The following is a 19,520-nucleotide window of genomic DNA, read 5'->3' as shown; positions in this document are numbered from 1 at the left end:
GGTTTCCTCCCGAAAAATTAAGAGAAAATCCTTGAGACACACAATTCTTCCTTAGATCTCTTACACTCAACATAATCCACTGCAGAGCAAAATTAATGTATGCCCTTCCTTATTGTTTTCCTTCCTAATTTATTTCTTTCTATAGAGGCTCAGCAAGCACCAATTATCGAAGTTAGTTTTTAATTGCCTGAGCCCAGCATGACTGCTGCCTTCCAATCTAGTTGCCATTTGATGCAATCATCATTTCAGAATACAATGATTTTTTCTTTCCAAAATCTGAATGCTATATGGCCAGCTGATACCACTTGGCCTCAAGGGAACATAAAATACTGATAGAGCTGCCTGAAAGAATCTTTGATTGTGAGGTCTCCCCTAGTCAAGTGCACCAAGGTGATGTAAAACAATTTCTTTCCAGAAATGGTGTAATATGGGGCACAAAGAAATGTATTATTCCAATACTAAGCACATATGCTGGGGAGGCAGGGAGGGAAGACAGGAGGAGGACAGACCGGCAGCGTGCCGAAGTATTTCTCATGGTTGGAATGTTTGCTTTGAAAGGGCCTTTCAAGAGTATACGTTGCCAGGGGAGATTTTCTTTCCATTTCTTTTATTGCCACCCCACAAATCAAAGATTTCCATACACCACTACTGGAAAACTGCAGGCTTAAATAGTACCTGCCATGCAGAACCTGTAGCCTTTTAGCCTTTCTCCAACCTATAGTGAGTTTAGTGTGAAGGATTATCAGGGTAAAATGAGAAAATCCTTCCTTGGACTAAATTATTTATTGTTGTGTTTTTACACACATTTTGTGCATTATAAATGCCAAAGCAACATTTGCAAAATCACCGAGTAATGATCAAGACCAGAGTACCCCAAGCAAGGTCAAAGTAACACATGCAAAAAAAGAACAGAGGGGAACCGGTGGCTGCAGGCAGGGCGCTGTGCCATGCTGGGAGCAGACTGCCCAGAGCTGGGTCTCCTCCTTCCAGCCTGTCCCGTGGCAGCTCCTGGTGAGCCTCCTCCTGTGGAGGCCCTGGGATGCATTTGTCCTTTTATGCACCATAACCCTGGGAGGAAACAACACTGGTACAGCTGGATCCTAAATAACTGTGTGAACCATGGTGAGAGGGCTGTAAGAGCCCACGCTGTTCCAGTTGAGAGCTGAGGAGCTGCTGGGAGGCTTCTCTTTGTGCTGTGCATTGCATAAGGCGAATGCCCACAACCTGTGCACGTTTCCCAGCACTCTCTGAAGATGCCATGCAGCTCTAACTATTTAGGTTACAGCGTGTTTGTTTTTTACAGTGTTGGTGGTGAGTATGGTTGTCTAAAGTCTAGTAGACAGCCATTTGCTAGGACCTTCTGTTCTTAGCAAACTTGACAATGTGGCTTGTTTAACTGCCTTATGTTATTATTGATATTTTCATCTTCTGTAACTAATTTTGCTGAGGAAAAATATATTATCGCCAACTTGGATCTCCTTAGTAAGAAAATGCCTCCAGCTTCAGCCCATTTGAATAATGCACAGATGGTTTTGTACAGGATCATGACTTCTTTGAGAAGGTTGCTGACATTGTGTGTCTGTGGGGCCAGGCTGGGAAGGGATCCTATTTGGTGAGACTGAGGAGATTCTGAAGGAGGCTGCCATCGCTTGTCTTTCAAATAATTGTTTTTTCACCTATCATTGGGAGTTCAGAAAGAGCAAGCTCGTAGAAAAGCCTGAGGTACCTGAAAATGAATGTGATACTAAACAAAGAAGGCTAGGATGAGACTGAAAGATGAGAACTAAGGAAAAGAAATATAAGGTATCTTGAAAAGCAAAAATGTAACCAGAGCAGGTCATCCCTTCTAGGATCTCCAGCACAGTGCAGGACATGCACTGCCTGACCCCTTTGGGCAGCCCCAGCCACCGTGCACAGGCTCTCTAGGAAGGCACAGCAGATCCCAGTATTGTCTAGGTGTCATCACGGAGTTGACTTTTTGTCCTGGTTTCATCTAAGATAGAGTGAATTCTTTTCCTAATGGCTGGTATGATGCTGTGTTTCAGATCTGGGATGAGAATAACGTTGATAACACACCAGGGCCATAGTTGTTGCTGAGCAGTGCTCACACAGAGCCCAGGACTTCAGCTTCTCCTGCTGCCCTGCCAGCGAGGAGGACAGGGGTACACAAGGAGCTGGGAGGGGACAGAACCAGGACAGGTGGCCCAGAGTGGCTGAAGGGATGTCCCATGCTTGATGGCATCATGCTGAACAGTAAAACTGGGGATTTACGATGGGAGGGGGCTGCTGCTTGGGGATCGTCTGGGCATTAGTCAGTGTGTTCTAAGCAGTTGTGCTGTGCATCACTTGTGTTTTTTTAGTCTTTTTTTTTTTTTTTTTCCCTCTTTCTTATCAAGCTGTACTTATCTCAACCCACAAGTTCTTGCACTTTTACCTTTTTTCAATTCCCTTCCCCATCCCACTGGGGGAGCGAGTGAACAGCTGCGTTGTGCTGAGCTGCTTGCCAGCTTAAACCACACAGACTTTTTTACCTCATGACAGCACCTTGCAGATACTATAAAGTGTGTAAGATGTAAGCCTCAAAGTGCAGGCGCGTTTTCTACATAGCATGCCTTCTAAGCAGCACAGGGGACCAGAAGTGTGTTTTAGTTATTCTAGTTTGAATAAAATCTTTGCTGAATAATCCCCTTGAATAGGGAACACGTGGAAATGAAGTAGACTATAGATTGGGAAGGCAGATTATATCTGCACAAGAATGGCCCTTAATGCTGAATCAGTAAGTGCAGATACCTGGCACTGGGCATGCATTCACTAAAAACCGGTGACCTACTGCAGCCAGTCCACGTTAGGTAACGAGGAAGGTAGCAAAGTATAGAAAAGCAAACAGCTTACTAACACTGAAAAAGCACTCTTTCAAGTTAAATCAATAGGACAACATCTATGACCTGCAAAAAACATGAGATTTTAATAGACTTATTTCAGTAAACAGAATCTAATATCTTTGGTAGCCACAAGATGACTTAGGAGATGCCTGCTGCAGGAGGATGTCGTGCTATAAAGGTGAAATTACTGGCAAGCAGAAATAATTTCCTGTAAACACGTGCACTCTCCCCTCTGTGAAACTTTAAAGCATTTACATACAAGCACCATGTCAGTGGTGAGAACATTTGTGTCCTTTTTCATGTCATCCTTTAGCAAACAGTAAATAAAGTGTATGTATGATATTTCCCAGTACCTGCCGCTCTGGCCAAAGTAATTTCAGTGGACAGACTCTTGTGGCTTTGTTGAAGACCAGTGCATGTCCAGGGCCATGTTCTCTGTGACATGTCTGCAGGCATCAAGCCCGGATGTTGGAAGCAGCGCCGGGCAAAGGTCAGAGGAATATCGTGACTCTGCCCTCCTGCTGCTCAGGAGCAGAAGACATCCTATAGCAAGATGGGAGATTGGGAAGAGTTTTCCAGTGCACTAAAAGCTCAAGAGCGTATATTTAAAGATGGCTTTGTGATAATTCTTCCTTAAGTGTTGAAAGTTCCTCAGACAACAAGGGGAGGAACCTTTCTTGTGGCTGTGTCCCACTGGATCTCATCTTCTGTGCAGGTGTAGCAAGCCCTCTGGCACTGACACTGAGGGTAGCAGCTCTTAAATGTCTGCAAAAGGTAATCTCAGGCACTCATCAGCAACATAAGTTAAGAGGATGTGGGGACCTCACTCTCTTATACCCCTTTGAAAGTCTTCAGGCCAGGTGAATAAAATAGATAGGGGAAGCCATGTAGCTATAAGCTGTAAGAGCTTAGAGGGACAAAAACTAAAGAACTTAAAAACCACTGAAGGAGCTGAAAGGGAAGAATATGAAAGCTATCAGAGACTAAGGTGAATCGACAGAAAAAGTGTATAGTTATTAGCAGCAGGTGTAGTTAAAATCCCAACCACAACCTCACTAAGACCTCTTTTGCCAACAGAAGTGGGAGATCAATGCAAGAAACTATTTGAAGTTTTTAGGATGAAATAGGAAATGAAGCCACAGAGGAGGCGATGACAGCTATCCTATAGTAGTGTCCAAAGTGTGCTTGCAGCACGAACGCTGCAAAAAACATTCATGTGATGCTGGCTGAGAAGCCACTATTAAGAGAACTCCAAGATCAGGGAGTAAGAGAGGGAACACGAGTTTCTAAAAAACCAAATTAACAGAAACACAGAATCACAGAATTTCTAGGTTGGAAGAGACCTCAAGATCATCGAGTCCAACCTCTAACCTAACACTAACAGTCCCCACTAAACCATATCCCTAAGCTCTACATCTAAACATCTTTTGAAGACTTCCAGGGATGGTGACTCCACCACCTCCCTGGGCAGCCTGTTCCAGTGCCTAACAACCCTTTCAGTAAAGAAGTTCTTCCTAACATCTAACCTAAAACTCCCCTGGCGCAACTTTAGCCCATTCCCCCTCGTCCTGTCACCAGGCACGTGCGAGAACAGGCCAACCCCCACCTCTCTACAGCCTCCTTTAAGGTATCTGTAGAGAGCGATAAGGTCGCCCCTGGGCCTCCTCTTCTCCAGGCTGAACAAGCCCAGCTCCTTCAGCTGCTCCTCGTAGGACTTGTTCTCCAGGCCCCTCACCAGCTTCGTCGCCCTTCTTTGGACCCACTCAAGCACCTCGATGTCCTTCTTGTAGCGAGGGGCCCAAAACTGAACACAGTACTCGAGGTGCGGCCTCACCAGAGCCGAGTACAGGGGGACGATCACCTCCCTAGCCCTGCTGGTCACACTGGTTCTGATACAAGCCAGGATGCCGTTGGCCTTCTTGGCCACCTGAGCACACTGCTGGCTCATATTCAGCCAGCTGTCCACCATCACTCCCAGGTCCTACTCTGCCTGGCAGCTCTCCAACCACTCATCTCCCAGCCTGTAGCTCTGCTTGGGGTTATTGCACCCCAGGTGCAGGACCCGGCACTTGGCCTTGTTGAACTTCATGCAGTTGGCCTCAGCCCATCGGTGCAGCCTATCCAGATCCTCCTGCAGAACCTTCCTACCCTCGAACAGATCGACACACGCACCTAACTTGGTGTCATCTGCAAACTTACTGAGGGTGCACTCAGTGCCCTCGTCCAGATCATCGATGAAGATATTAAAGAGGACCGGCCCCAGCACCGAGCCCTGGGGGACGCCACTAGTGACTGGCCTCCAACTGGACTTGGCTCCATTTACCACAACTCTTTGGGCCCGGCTATCCAGCCAGTTTCTAACCCAATGAAGCGTGCGCCAGTCCAAGCCAAGAGCAGCCAGTTTCTTGAGGAGAATGCTGTGGGAGACGGTGTCAAAAGCCTTGCTGAAGTCAAGGCAGACCACATCCACAGCCTTTCCCTCGTCCACCCAGCGCGTCGCTTTGTCATAGAAGGAGATCAGGTTCGTCAAGCAGGATCTGCCTTCCATAAACCCATGCTGACTGGGCCTGATCGCCTGCTTGCCCTGCAAGTGCCGCATGATGACTCCCAAGAGGATCTGCTCCATGAGCTTCCCTGGTACTGAGGTCAAACTGACAGTCCTGTAGTTCCCCGGTCTGCCCTCCGGCCCTTCTTGTAGATGGGCGTCACATTTGCTAGCCGCCAGTCAGCTGGGACCTCCCCCGATAGCCAGGACTGCTGATAAATGATGGATAGGGGCTTGGCCAGCTCCTCTGCCAGTTCTCTCAGTACCCTTGGGTGGATCCCATCCGGCCCCATCGACTTGTGCACATCCAAGTGCCGTAGCAGGTCACCAACCAGTTCTTCGTGGATGGTGAGGGCCACATCCTGCTCCCCATCCCCTTCCACCAGCTCAGGGTACTGGGTATCCAGAGAGCAACCGGTTTTGCCGCTAAAGACTGAGGCAAAGAAGGCATTGAGCACCTCCGCCTTTTCCTCATCTCTTGTAACTAAGTTTCCCCCCGCATCCGGTAAAGGATGGAGATTCTCCTTAGTCCTCCTTTTTGTGTTGATGTATTTAGAAAAGCGTTTTTTGTTATCTTTAACGGCAGTAGCCAGATTGAGCTCCAGATGAGCTTTGGCCTTCCTAATTTTGTCCCTGCACAGCCTCGCTACATCCTTATAGTCCTCCCGAGTGGCCTGCCCACTTTTCCAAAGATTATAAACCCTCTTTTTTCTCCTAAGCTCAAGCCACAGTTCTCTGTTGAGCCAGGCTCGTCTTCTTCCCCGCTGGCTCATCTTTGGGCACATGGGGACAGACCGCTCCTGCGCCATTAGGATTTCCCTCTTGAAGAGCGCCCAGCCTTCCTGGACCCCTCTGACCTTCAGAACCGCCTCCCAAGGGATTCCACCAACTAGTGTCCTGAGCAGCCCAAAGTCAGCCCTCCGAAAGTCCAATACAGTGGTTTTACTGGTTCCCTTCCTGGCCTCGCCAAGAATAGTGAACTCCACCATTTGGTGGTCACTCTGCCCAAGACAGCTCCCGACAATCACATCCTCCACCAGTCCTTCTCTGTTTGTGAAGAGAAGGTCTAGCGGGGCACCACCCCTGGTAGGTTCACTAATCAGCTGCGTCAGGAAGCTATCTTCCACTTTCTCCAGAAACCTCCTAGACTGCTTTCTCTGGGCTGTGTTGTGCTTCCAGGATATGTCAGGGAAGTTGAAGTCCCCCACGAGTACAAGCGCTGAAGATTTCGCAACTTCTGTCAGCTGCCTGTAGAACTCCTCATCCGTCTCCTCATCCTGGTTCGGCGGTCTATAACAGACCCCGACCAGGACACTAGCCTTGTTGTCCCTGCCGATCCTAACCCAAAGGGACTCGATCTTGTCATTCCTAGCCTCGAGTTCTACAACATCGAAAGACTCTCTAATATAGAGAGCCACACTGCCACCCCTTCTGTGCTGCCTGTCCCTTCTGAAGAGCTTATAGCCAGGCATTGCAGCACTCCAGTCATGAGACTGGTCCCACCACGTTTCCGTGATGGCAACCAAGTCGTAGCCTGCCTGCTGCACGATGGCTTCCAGCTCCTCCTGTTTGTTACCCATGCTGCGTGCATTGGTGTAGATGCACTTCAGCTGGGCCATTACCTTATTCCCCGGCCTTGCTATTGTTCCCCCTGGCACAGCCCCAACAATCCTTGCTTCACCACCATCCCCCTTCTTACCTAGTTTAAAGCCCTATCAGTGAGCCCCGCCAGCTCCTGGCCAAGGATCCTTTTTCCCCTAAAGGATAGGGACCCGTCTACGGCCATCAGACCAGGTGCTGAATAAACTGCCCCATGGTCGAAAAACCCAAGATCTCTGCGTTGGCACCAGCCCCGGAGCCACGTGTTTAACAGGTGGGCTTTCCTTGTCCTCTCCGTACCCCTCCCTGTCACCGTAGGGATGGACGAAAACACTACCTGCACTCCCGCTCCGTCCAGTAACCGTCCCAGCCCCCTAAAGTCTCTTTTGATTGCCTTTAGGCTTCTTTCTTCAATGTCGTCACTGCCCGCCTGGACCATCATAAGAGGATAATAATCAGAGGGGCGTACCAGGTTGGGAAGCTTCCTGGCAACGTCCCTGACCCTGGCCCCAGGGAGGCAGCAGACTTCCCTACGGGTAGGGTCAGGCCGACAGATAGGGCCCTCTGTTCCCCTAAGGATAGAGTCTCCCACAACAATCACCCTTCTTTCTTTCTTGATGGAGGCAGTCCTGAGGCATGGAGTCGACCTCCTCGCCCTAGGCATCCTCCTGGGAACACCTTCTACCTCTTCCTCAGTTGCTGGTCTCTCAATCTCCAGGGCCTCAAACCTGTTTCGTAAGGGCACCTGGGAAGGTGGGGCCGGAAGGGGAGGGCATCGCCTGCGATGTCGAGCAGGGACCTGTTTCCATTCCTCCTCAACTCCCAGATCCCCTCCCTCTGCCCGACGGCGACAGGGCAGGGTGTCCACCCCCGTTTGGGGTGTCTCACCCTGGTACCTCTCCTTGAGGCCCTGCAGGGAGTTACTCCACAAGTCTATCTCCCGCTCACACTCCCTGATGGCCCTCAACCTCTCCACCTCCTCCTTGAGCTCCGCCACCATGCGGATCAGGTCATCCACTTGCTCACACCTCACGCACGCAGCGTCTCTGTCTCCCGCCGATGGCAGCAAATTCAAGGCAAAATAATCCAGAAAGTCTTCAGTGGTGTTTTCACAAAGGTTATAAAACCCCAGTATAACACCTGTTATCTCGTGTAGTGTGTGCCAGGGACACAATAGTAGTTGCATGGGATTTCTGTTCTGTTCAGGCAGAAATGTGACAGTAATAGCACTGGATTACTTTGTCTCTATTTAATTTTGTCTTTCTGTTTAATAGGACTGGGGAAGGAAGTGTCTTCAGAGAACAATATCACCATTGAAAAAAATTGCATTAATTAAAAATGAAATCAGTAGATCACATTAATTTCTAGCTTTTTTTTTTTTTTTTTTTTTTTTTTTAGCTATAGTAAGCTAGGAGAGGAAGATAAGAACCTAGGATTTCAAGGGAAAGTAGTTTATTTGTGCACGGAATACCTTGCATCTGATTGCACCTTTCTGGTGGTTCATCACAAGCCATAATATCCCCCTGAGTAAGCCTGTTTGGGATTGGTAGTGTGACCAAAATTCACATAAAATCTCTGCTAACTTTAAACTAACTAGTTTTGGTAGCAAACATGGAAAGACTTCAGCTTGGGCTAACTGATTGGAGTCTGTAATATATGTAAAATGTAGTATATCTTTACCAAAACCCAGGCTAACTAATGTACAGCTTGAGCAGGTGTATTTGACAGAGTTTTAAACCTGCTGCACATTTGGATTACCTGGCTAATTTATTTTCATTTTGCTTTTCCTGTCTCTTTGGTTTTAGGATTTTTTAATGTAGCACCATTCTTTAAGAATTTTTAACATAGAACCATTATTAAATACTAGCACATGGACTGGGACACCCAGGGCAGGACTGGAGGGGACAATGGGAGGGCATCTTTATACCTGTACGTCACTACAGCTCTGTTCCTCTGTAGCCAATTAATATTTTCTTATCTTCCCTGTAATGTAGACTGAGCCCCATGTATCGTTACAATGCTGTCTTCATTTAGAAAGTCCTTTTTGCTACACAATATACGATATAATATACAAGAATATAGTATACGATATATAATATACATAATATATAATTATATACATAATATATTGTAGCTCCAATACTGGCCTTACAGGTACACAAGGATCCTCCCTCTGGAAAAGTTTACCTCCTTTTTTTTTTTAAAATATATCGTTGCATACAAATCGGGTTCAAAATAATTTTTGGACATGTCTGAAGGCCTGTAATGTTGGCCTTGAGTGCATTCACAGTTTGGAACTGCTCTTAATACCCACTAGAGCTATTTTTTTTTTTTTCATTTGCAAAATTCAGTTTTTTAAAAAATCATATGTCTCCAGGAATTTTCATATAAAGCACCAAATGTTTTGAATACCATGCTAAAATTACAGTTAGCAGAAATGCAGTGTATGTAGCACAATATGTGTGATCTAGATGTCTAGAAGTTGTTTGACCATCTTGTATGTGTGAGGAACTTGCACCATCTTTGTGTATATATATATATATACATGTATAAACTTGCTTCTCTGAATTACATCTTGCTATTGTCTCTAAGCTTTTTCTACTTACTGTGTAGGAAACTGTCTCTTCATGCTGGTTTTCTGTGTTATCTTCTATTGGAGGCATAAAACAGTCTAGAAAGAGGGTAACTATATACTCCCATATGAGTAGAGAAGGAAGATAGTTTCTAAGGTAAAGGCTCCTTGGCATTCGCTCCAAATAATCTTATTGAAGCACTTGGCTGAGTGAAAGCTGCTTAAGGGCTGTTTTTGTTGCCTTTGTTTGCTGAATGTCCCTTTTTCCTTATTTTTCCTAATTAATGAATTATTTATTGCTCAGAGACTAAAAACTATCAGGGAAGCCTTATAAATGTAGATGCACTAAAATCAAGGCATAGTTTCTTTTGCAAGATAAAAGTGTACTACTGTGCATTTAAAAGTGCTTTCTTTTTTTCTTTTAAATTTATTTCATTTTATTTATTTATTTATTTATGTTTTTCAAATGATTCTTTGGGATAAGAATGGTGTATCCTTTCATGACTGGTACAAGTTTAAAGGCTGTATCAGTGTGGCTAACATTCATTAATAGTAACACATTACTTACTCTAAACACATTAAGCCCACATACTTTATTACTTGCCTGCTTAGTTGTCTTCTGGTGTTGTGGCCTTACAGTAGTGTTGTAGTTACCATATATTCAAATTACATTCATAGTGAAGAGCGCAGCTGTCCTTCACTGTCAGGAACAGCACACAGGCTCTTATTTTCTATGGAGTAGTTCAGGAGCAGCATGAGGACTTTATATACACTGGCTCTGCTGTGAAGGTCCTTGTACACCACGGTGTTTTTGCCCAACTAGGAGGGCTGAGTGGACGGTGTCCTACATGAGGGCTCTATGTACTCAGCAGCCTTGAGCTTTTTGCACAGTGTTTGCAGCATCTATGGAATGTTTGTGGGAGACAGGGAAATTTGGAGGTGACGTGCATTCTCTAGGAACCCAAAGAAACTGGCAAAGGAGATCTGGCAAGCTTCAAGTTATAACTGACCTGTAGATTTTTTTTTTTTTTTTTGAATAACACATTCTTTAGAAACCTCTATTATCCTTCTTAAAATTTGGAATTGAAAAAATTGAAGGATATGCAACACGTGAAATTGAGTGAATATGCATGTAATTGTTTCTTTTTCTTTTAATTTCATGGAGCCTTAGATCTTAAATTTCAGTCAAAGGGATTAGACCGATGAATGATGAACACCAAGTTTACTTAGTACACAGAAGATTACTTTTAAAGCCCATTATTTTACAAAGAATTTCAGTGGAACTTAAGTATGTTACATCTGCCTGAATATTCTTGTCTCTTACTTTTCTCAACAATGTGTAACTTGTTCTGTCAGGCTATAACCCTATTCATGTGAGTAATTCAAGGGGAAAAACAAACAAACAAAAAAAAAACAGCTTATAGTTCCAACATATGTGTTAGTTTCACCTAATAAACAGTTTCTACAGAGCAGGTTCAGTGTTTGAAATTAAAATTGGTGCAAGAAAGAGCTGGAACCATATTGCTGGGATTTAATCAGATAAACAACTCCTAATCCCTTCTGGGACACCAGCTGATGAATATGAAGTGCATGGATGTTTACTTAAACTATCAAGTGGTGGTAATGTCTAATCTACAGAAGTTTAAGGATCAAATACTTAAGCAAAACACACCTCATAAAAGCATGTGCTTAGAATTTGTGCTAGTGAGAGATCTCTTATCTCAGCACAAAGAATGAAGACGTCTGTCTAGAGATAAACATGCTTTTCTGGGAAGGATGTTAGCCCAGGAGTGCTACTGCATAGCTTGTCATCATGGTGACAAGACAAGCAGAAGCCAAGCTGACTTGCATGCCAGACTGCTTAAGAAATGGCAACTCAAGGAGCATGAATGGGACTGGCACAATTTTGATCGCAAATGGACAAGGAAGCAAGAGATACTTCTCTGGGCTCTGGTCCATGTGTTACCGTTATCAGCAAAAGTAGTGGTTAAATGAATAAAGAATGTTCTTGAAGTTTCTTGAAACACAAACTGTGCTGAGATTTAAATGAGCTTGAACCTCATGAGATGTGCATCTGCTCTCCTGCATCCTGGCAGTGGAAGCATTGCTCTATCAAGAGATAATTGCATTTTGGCCAAACAACTTCAAGTATGATGTACAAAAAAACTTGAGTGTCTCACTGCCTCGAAATTTTATCATAGAATCATAGAATCATAGAATATCCTGAGTTGGAAGGGACCCTTAAGGATCATCAAGTCCAACTCTTGACACCGCACAGGTCTACCCAAAAGTTCAGACCATGTGACTAAGTGCACAGTCCAATCTCTTCTTAAATTCAGACAGGCTCGGTGCAGTGACCACTTCCCTGGGGAGCCTGTTCCAGTGTGCAACCACCCTCTCTGTGAAGAACTTCCTCCTGATGTCAAGCCTAAATTTCCCCTGCCTCAGCTTAACCCCGTTCCCGCGGGTCCTGTCACTGGTGTTAATGGAGAAAAGGTCTCCTGCCTCTCGACACCCCCTTACGAGGAAGTTGTAGACTGCGATGAGGTCTCCCCTCAGCCTCCTCTTCTCCAGGCTGAACAGGCCCAGTGACCTCAGCCGTTCCTCGTACGTCTTCCCCTCCAGGCCTTTCACCATCTTCGTAGCCCTCCTCTGGACACTCTCCAACAGTTTCATGTCCTTTTAATACTGTGGTGCCCAGAACTGCACACAGTACTCGAGGTGAGGCCGCACCAGCGCAGAGTAGAGCGGGACAATCACCTCCCTTGACCTACTAGCGATGCCGTGCTTGATGCACCCCAGGACACGGTTGGCCCTCCTGGCTGCCAGGGCACACTGCTGGCTCATATTCAACTTGCTGTCTTCCCTGTTCCAAGCTTGTGCCCCAGTTGGCTGTCATTGCATTACAATAGAAAGTGAAAGCCTTTAAAACTCCTTGTCTGAGGCCAGTAAATCAGTAGAAAATCCATCATTTACATTACAAGTGTTGGATCAATGCTAAAAGAGTCATGTGTTATCCCCTACAAGACACATCCCATTTTTCTTTCACACATCTAAGTAGAGCCCCATCTGGTTTCACAACTGAATGTAGAAATGTCTGTGCTAGGACCAGGAGCAACATAGCCACCACTATATTTAAGCCATTGGTATCAAGCATCATTTCTTCATGTGGAGGGAAGCTGACATCCCTGATGGACCAACCACTATTCAGGTACTGTGAACAAAGACTTACCAAAGACACCAACATCTTAATATGGCTGTTGATTTCACCTAATGAAGATGTTCTTTTATTCTTAATCTGCACAGGGCGATGTTAAATCACCAGGGAGAGCAGACAGAGGAACTTTTAATTCTTACAGAATTCCTCATCTTGATTTTTGTAGAAAAAGTATGGTTAAAAGCTCAGCTGATTAGCAAAGGATCTATGTACATGGAGCATAAAATATTTTGGCAGGAAGCATGTAATGCTATTAGCTACGCCCCCAACCACTTCCAGCATTCACTCTACATAATCAATAAGAACAAAATGCCAGAGCGTCTGCCCATCCTCACAGCTGCACAGCCACCATGAATGCACTGCGGTTATTACTGAGCCTGAATTATGTCAGGCCAAGTAACAGGCTGGAGTCTGAAAGCACACCCACCTTCATTGGTCCACCCCTTTCAACCTGTGCACCCGCCAAACTTACCATCTCCAGCAGGAACGTCCCTGCACAGCATGCTAGAAAGTGAATGCAAGCAGCTGCTCTGCACCTGGGACCAAAATCCTGGCAAATCTCATGTGTTGTTTAATAATTTTGCATAGATCAACAGTTTTTGAATAGTGCACAGCAGGTTTTAAAATTCTCATTGTACATTCATGGATCATTGCACTTTTTCTAATGCACAGCAATTGTCACTATTGTTAAACCAAAATGTTTGTCTTCCCTCTAGTCCAGAGCATTTCAATGGGTTAAAAGATAAAAACACTAAAACTTCATATACCCACTGACATCATTAAAAGCTACACCTAGTCTCATTTGCCTCCTCCCCCAATATCCTGCTTCTCTTCATCAGTAGTGTTAAATAGTGACACCTACAGAGAAAATGAACTGAGGCTTCTTCAATAAAACAATAAGGTATCACTAATTCTATTGTGCTAATCACTGCTGAACTGGTATTAAAATGGTCTCATGTTGTCCATGTAGAGCTCTGTGCTTCTGTACAACTGATAAACCCCTCCACAAGTCTATCACTCAGACCATCATGTTTTTCTGGTTGCTTAAACACACAGCACTTCAGTTTATTATTCAGGTTTCCAAATCTTTGGCTTCCTGGACAAAGGATCTTCCTTTCAATCTTGCTTCCAACTCCTTGTAATTATGTGTCAGACCAGAGTATATATTATGATTTGTATTTTGTACCAGTGCTATAAGCAGCCTTCAGAATAGGCCCAGTCTGGCAGTACAGTAATGGGTGTTACTATATTAACTGTAGCTGTGGTGCTGTTACCTGCACGGCCCCTTGTAGCCATGGGCATTGCTTTTAGGGGCCTTGAACTGGTTCTGTGGTGGGCTGGGTGCTGAAGCACTTGTGTTCCCACTAACTCCTTACTTTAAAGCAAATGGTTGTCAAATTGCTGCTCTCTCTTAGGAGAGAAACTTGAAGTCCAGATGTGAGGTTTCGATCTGCCACTTCAGTCCTTTAGAACAATAAAATCAGAAAGAATTACCATAAGAAAAGGGGAGTTTCAGAATGGCCTGGACTTCCCAACGGAAGTTCCTGTTGGAACTTCCAACAAGTTTTAGAAGTCTCTACCTCGATCATCCTCCAGTTAAATCAACTGTATTTATGTTAGTAACTATAAGATTAAGACTTCAGGTAATTAAAAAAAAAGAAGCAAGTGTATCTGAAAACAGTTGTCCCAAACGCAGCAATATTCTTGTTGACATATGACGTGGCTGTTGTTACAGGATACCACAGTGCTGTGGGGGCTGTACAAATTGTCCTGCTCCAATTATTATTATTATTATTATTATTATTATTATTATTATTATTATTATTATTATTATTATTATTATTAATGGCTGTGATGGGAAATACTCAATTTTTGTTGTTGAAGTGAAAGTTTTACATCCTGGCCTACTGCTGCTGTCATGCACATCAGCAGGGCTAGGGAGGTGATCATCCCCCTGTACTCGGCTCTGGTGAGGCCGCACCTCGAGTACTGTGTTCAGTTTTGGGCCCCTCACTACAAGAAGGACATGGAGGTGCTTGAGCGGGTCCAAAGAAGGGCGACGAAGCTGGTGAGGGGCCTGGAGAACAAGTCCTACGAGGAGCGGCTGAAGGAGCTGGGCTTGTTCAGCCTGGAGAAGAGGAGGCCCAGGGGCGACCTTATCGCTCTCTACAGATACCTTAAAGGAGGCTGTAGCGAGGTGGGGGTTGGCCTGTTCTCCCACGTGCCTGGTGACAGGACGAGGGGGAATGGGCTAAAGTTGCACCAGGGGAGTTTTAGGTTAGATGTTAGGAAGAGCTTCTTTACTGAAAGGGTTGTTAGACACTGGAACAGGCTGCCCAGGGAGGTGGTGGAGTCACCATGCCTGGAAGTCTTCAAAAGACGTTTAGATGTAGAGCTTAGGGATATGGTTTAGTGGGGACTGTTAGTGTTAGGTTAGAGGTTGGACTCGATGATCTTGAGGTCTCTTCCAACCTAGAAATTCTGTGATTCTGTAATCCATATTCCCCCAAACATCAAAAGATTAGGGATTTCAGTGCAGAATTACCTGGTCTTCTTCTCAGTAAATGTTGCATTTTCAGAGAACTGGAAATGAAAAACATTGGAAATGTTTCAGGTCCATCCTGACATATTCCAGTTTTTAATTTTTCTCGAGTGAACTATGGTAGTAGGGAAAATCTTTCATTATAATAATATTGCAAATATAGCTATTAGACGGCATTGAGTCATGCAGTTTGTATACTGTTTCTGTGCAACATTACTGTTCACTGACAAGGTAAAAAGTAAGCGCATATCCAACAGAAGGAGTTGGGGAATAGTTGACTTAAACTCCTGCTATTGTTTCTGAGCAGAAAACAAACCTTATAACATATCTCAATGGATTTCTATAGCCAACAACACGTATCTGAAACTATAGCAACTAACCAGAGACCAGTACTGGGAAAACTGATTCGCTAACAAATTAATGTGAAAAGAATGTTTCAAAAATGACACTTCCAAGGCTATTCTGCACATGTCTAAAATTAAAAGCGAATAAAACTTCTGTTTTCATTAGTTTCAATTACAGCACCATTTGCCTTTCTTTACTCTGTGTATTCTTAATCTACCATTTGCCTTAAATTGCTTGGAGACATATCTGTAGACCCCAATACACATAATTAGCTGGGGTATGGGGAAGCAGAACTATTTCCTGAATTAACTGTATAGAAAAATCCCTGCTTGTGGAAGAAGTTGAAATAAAGGCTTCGCTAAGCCTAACAAGATGCATACAATGCTTTGATAAGAACAATGAAAAAACTTCCTTTTTACTGTACACTAAATAATGTGTCTTGACATAACATACAACTACAGCCAAACAAGGTCTGACATTTTCTGGACTCAATACTATCACGCAAAATTCTGAAATTATATAAGAACAGCTTTTCTTTGCAGCAAAGTGTTTGCAGAAACCCTTTGTTTGCTCATTTGATTCCGGGCATGAGGCATATCTTTCCATCCCTTTGTTGGTTTAGGAGAAGCTCCAGCAAAGGGTTCAGAAAGTGCACAGTGCAGAAAGCAATCAGGGCCAGGGATGGCAAAAAGGTAAGTAGCTTACTGAAAGAGGGAGAAAGACGAGGGCAGGAATAGGAACCATCCTTCTGCTTGTCTTCAGCTGTTTCTCATACACAAAGCCAGATTCCTCAGGCTGAGGAAGAAATTTCAGACTGTGTATCTAAAGAAAATGTAGCAATAATAAAAACAAAGTACAAAATAATCCAAACCAGAAAAAAAAATATAGCCATGCTGTGGCCGTATAAAAATATGAAAGAGAAAAGAGAATAAAAACAGCCAACATTAAGAGCTCAGCAAGTCCTTCCTAATGGGCTAACAAGACAATGCCAGGAACAATATAGCAGTGGAAAAGGTGGCATTCAAGGAATATCACAAAATTACAGTTTTAAGATTATTATGAGAATGAGCCATTTACTCTGAGTACCATTCATTTTAAAATCTTGTTACAATTGTTCTCTTTATAACCTCAGCCACAATAATGAGTAAGCCTTTGCATCCCTTACACATTGAGTGGAAAGCACTGCTGCACACTGCTCCTCTGACCTTTTGTAAAAGTCTGCAATTTGCTGGTCTGTCATTCCTACCTCTTCTACAAGAGCTCTGCCTCCTGGGACCAGTGCTGGGAGAGCCTGTTTGCAGAGGTGCCTGCAGCCAGACTGCATTCTGGCCTCTTCCCCATATGCTGGTCATCAGAAGTAGGGTTACCTCAGGCAGTGACTGTAATATGGTTGGGTTTTGCTGAAAAACTGAAAAAAAATCCTTACTGGTTAAGTGACACAACGATTTTGACTGTTACATCTGTCTCATTCAGTCTCCTTATGAAATGACTTGCAAGCTGAGGATAAAGTGTAAGATTTTGAATAAAACCTTCGTGTAGAGCTGTAAAAATTAACCATGCGGCAAGCTTTATTTGTTTTCTTGTCAGTTCACATTCTCTCCGTATTACCTGTTTACCCAAAGGGTGTGTAAACCTTTGCTGACCTGAACATTGAATGGTTTCCCAATTACTCTTTTGGATTGCTAGCTACTTTAGTATTTGATTAGGCTAAAACGAGGAGGCTGTGACAGGCAGTACAGGGCAAACTGTGCTTTTTACAATTACTTGTGGGGATTGGAGCCAACCACCTGCTTCAAAGCCCAGAGGGGTTAATTGCAACCCTCCTTCTCTAGACCCCTGCATACTTGAGCAGATAGCCAGCCACCCTTTCCTCCTGGTTGCAAACAGTCTCAAATAACGTTTTCTGATTTTGTCTGGCAGTTGACAATGGATAGTGACAGACTGTTTTAAAAAGGCTCACTCTGTGCATCTCAGATTAGAGGACAGCAGTTTCAAGTTTTGGCTGTGTTTTCTCACTCTCTAGTGTGTGCACGAGAGGACTGAGCAGCAGTGTCCCTCTTTGTTCCCTCGGAATCAGCAGCTCAAAAGCAATCTGTGCATGGACCACCTGCTACTGTAGCCCTCCCTGTGCTGCCCTGCTCCAACAGTGCTTGCCCCACAGTGAACCTGTGGGACTGATGAGCTAAACAGAGGCATCTGCTCCCCAAACTCCAGCAGCAGCTACAATTTCCCCTCCATCAGCATCATGTGCTACTCCTGGAGCAGGCGTACACTGAAGGAAACGAAGAGAAACCTTTTTTATAGGCCCCTGGCCTCCACTAGGGTAGAGAATACAGTTGGTGCTGAAGCTCAACGCGTTTCTCATTCCCTCTTCACTTTTGAGGAGTGAAAGACTGATGTTAGCATGAGATCACAGCTTTTGTCTCAGACCTGGATGAAATGAATTCTTTGTGCAAAATGCTGGCCTGGTGTAAGGCTTACACCAGGCCAGCATTGTGAGGGCTTGCACTTTGGCCTGGTGTAAGCCCTCAGATGAGGCTTTATGGCAGGGCTGCAGTGCCTCAGATGCCTTGCCAAGGCCCAGGACCATGCTCTGTTTGTCCTGGCTCCTCAGTAGATCCTGGTGGAAATACGAGCACTGGGCATTTGCTATATTTGCTCAAGGTTCTTGTTTCCTTCAGATAAACCAAGTCTACTTCCAAGAAACAACTCCTGGGAAGTGTAGAGAATGAAACATAACAGTAATTAAATGCATGTGAGCGTAACACAGGCTTCCTCAGGCGAGCCTTAGTCCAGCCTGAATGGCTAACAGCAGTCATGGTTTCACATAATTTGTCGGGGGCTGGATTCATCAAGCTGCTGTGATTTTCGCAGAATCACAGAATTGTCTGTGTTGGAAGAGACCTCAAGATCATCGAATCCAACCTCTGACCTAACACTAGCAAGTCCTCCACTAAACCATATCACTAAGTTCAACATCTAAACATCTTTTAAAGACCTCCAGGGATGGTGACTCAACCACTTCCCTGGGCAGCCCATTCCAATGCCTCACAACCCTCTCGGTAAAGAAGTTCTTCCTAATATCCAACCTAAAATACCCCTGGCGCAACTTTAGCCCATTCCCCCTCCCCCTGACACCAGGCACGTGGGAGAATAGACCAATCCCCACCTCACTACAGCCTCCTTTAAGGTACCTGTAGAGAGCAATAAGGTCGCCCCTGAGCCTCCTTTTCTCCAGGCTGAACAAGCCCAGCTCCCTCAGCCGCTCCTCGTAAGACTCGTTCTCCAGACCCCTCACCATCTTTGTTGCCCTTCTCTGGACTCTCTCGAGCACCTCCATGTCCTTCTTGTACTGAAGGGCACAAAACCGAACACAGTATTCAAAGTGCGGCCTCACCAGAGCTGAGTACAGGGGAACAATCACTTCCCTAGCCCTGCCAGCCACACTGCTTCTTATACAAGCCAGGATGCTGTTGGCCTTCTTGGCCACCTCAGCAGACTGCTGGCTCATATTCAGCTGACTATCAACCAATACTCCCAGGTCCTTCTCCACCAGGCAGCTTTCCAACCACTCATCTCCCAGCCTGTAGCTCTGCTTGGGGTTGTTGCACCCCAGGTGCAGGACCTGGCACTTGGCCTTGTTGAACTTGATACAGCTGGCCTCAGCCTATCTGTCCTGCCTATCCAGATCCTCCTGCAGAGCCTTCCTACCCTCAAGCAGATCGACACACACACCTAACTTGGTGTCATCTGCAAACTTACTGAGGGTGCACTCGATCCCCTCATCCAGATCATCGATAAAGATATTAAAGAGGACT

The 19,520-nt window shown here is 44.9% G+C and overlaps 1 protein-coding gene across 5 annotated transcripts in view; it reads left to right on the top strand.

Moving 5' to 3' along the window:
* Window positions 1-19,520, top strand: part of LOC137841206 (transmembrane protein 132B-like) — a 272,117-nt gene that overhangs the window by 226,419 nt on the left and 26,178 nt on the right. The gene's annotated exons all lie outside the window — the stretch shown is intronic.

This window comes from Anas acuta, chromosome 17, assembly GCF_963932015.1.
Source record: "Anas acuta chromosome 17, bAnaAcu1.1, whole genome shotgun sequence".
NCBI lineage: Eukaryota > Metazoa > Chordata > Aves > Anseriformes > Anatidae > Anas > Anas acuta.
Note: the sequence above shows the minus strand (reverse complement) of the source record. Positions and strands in the feature narration are given on the sequence as shown.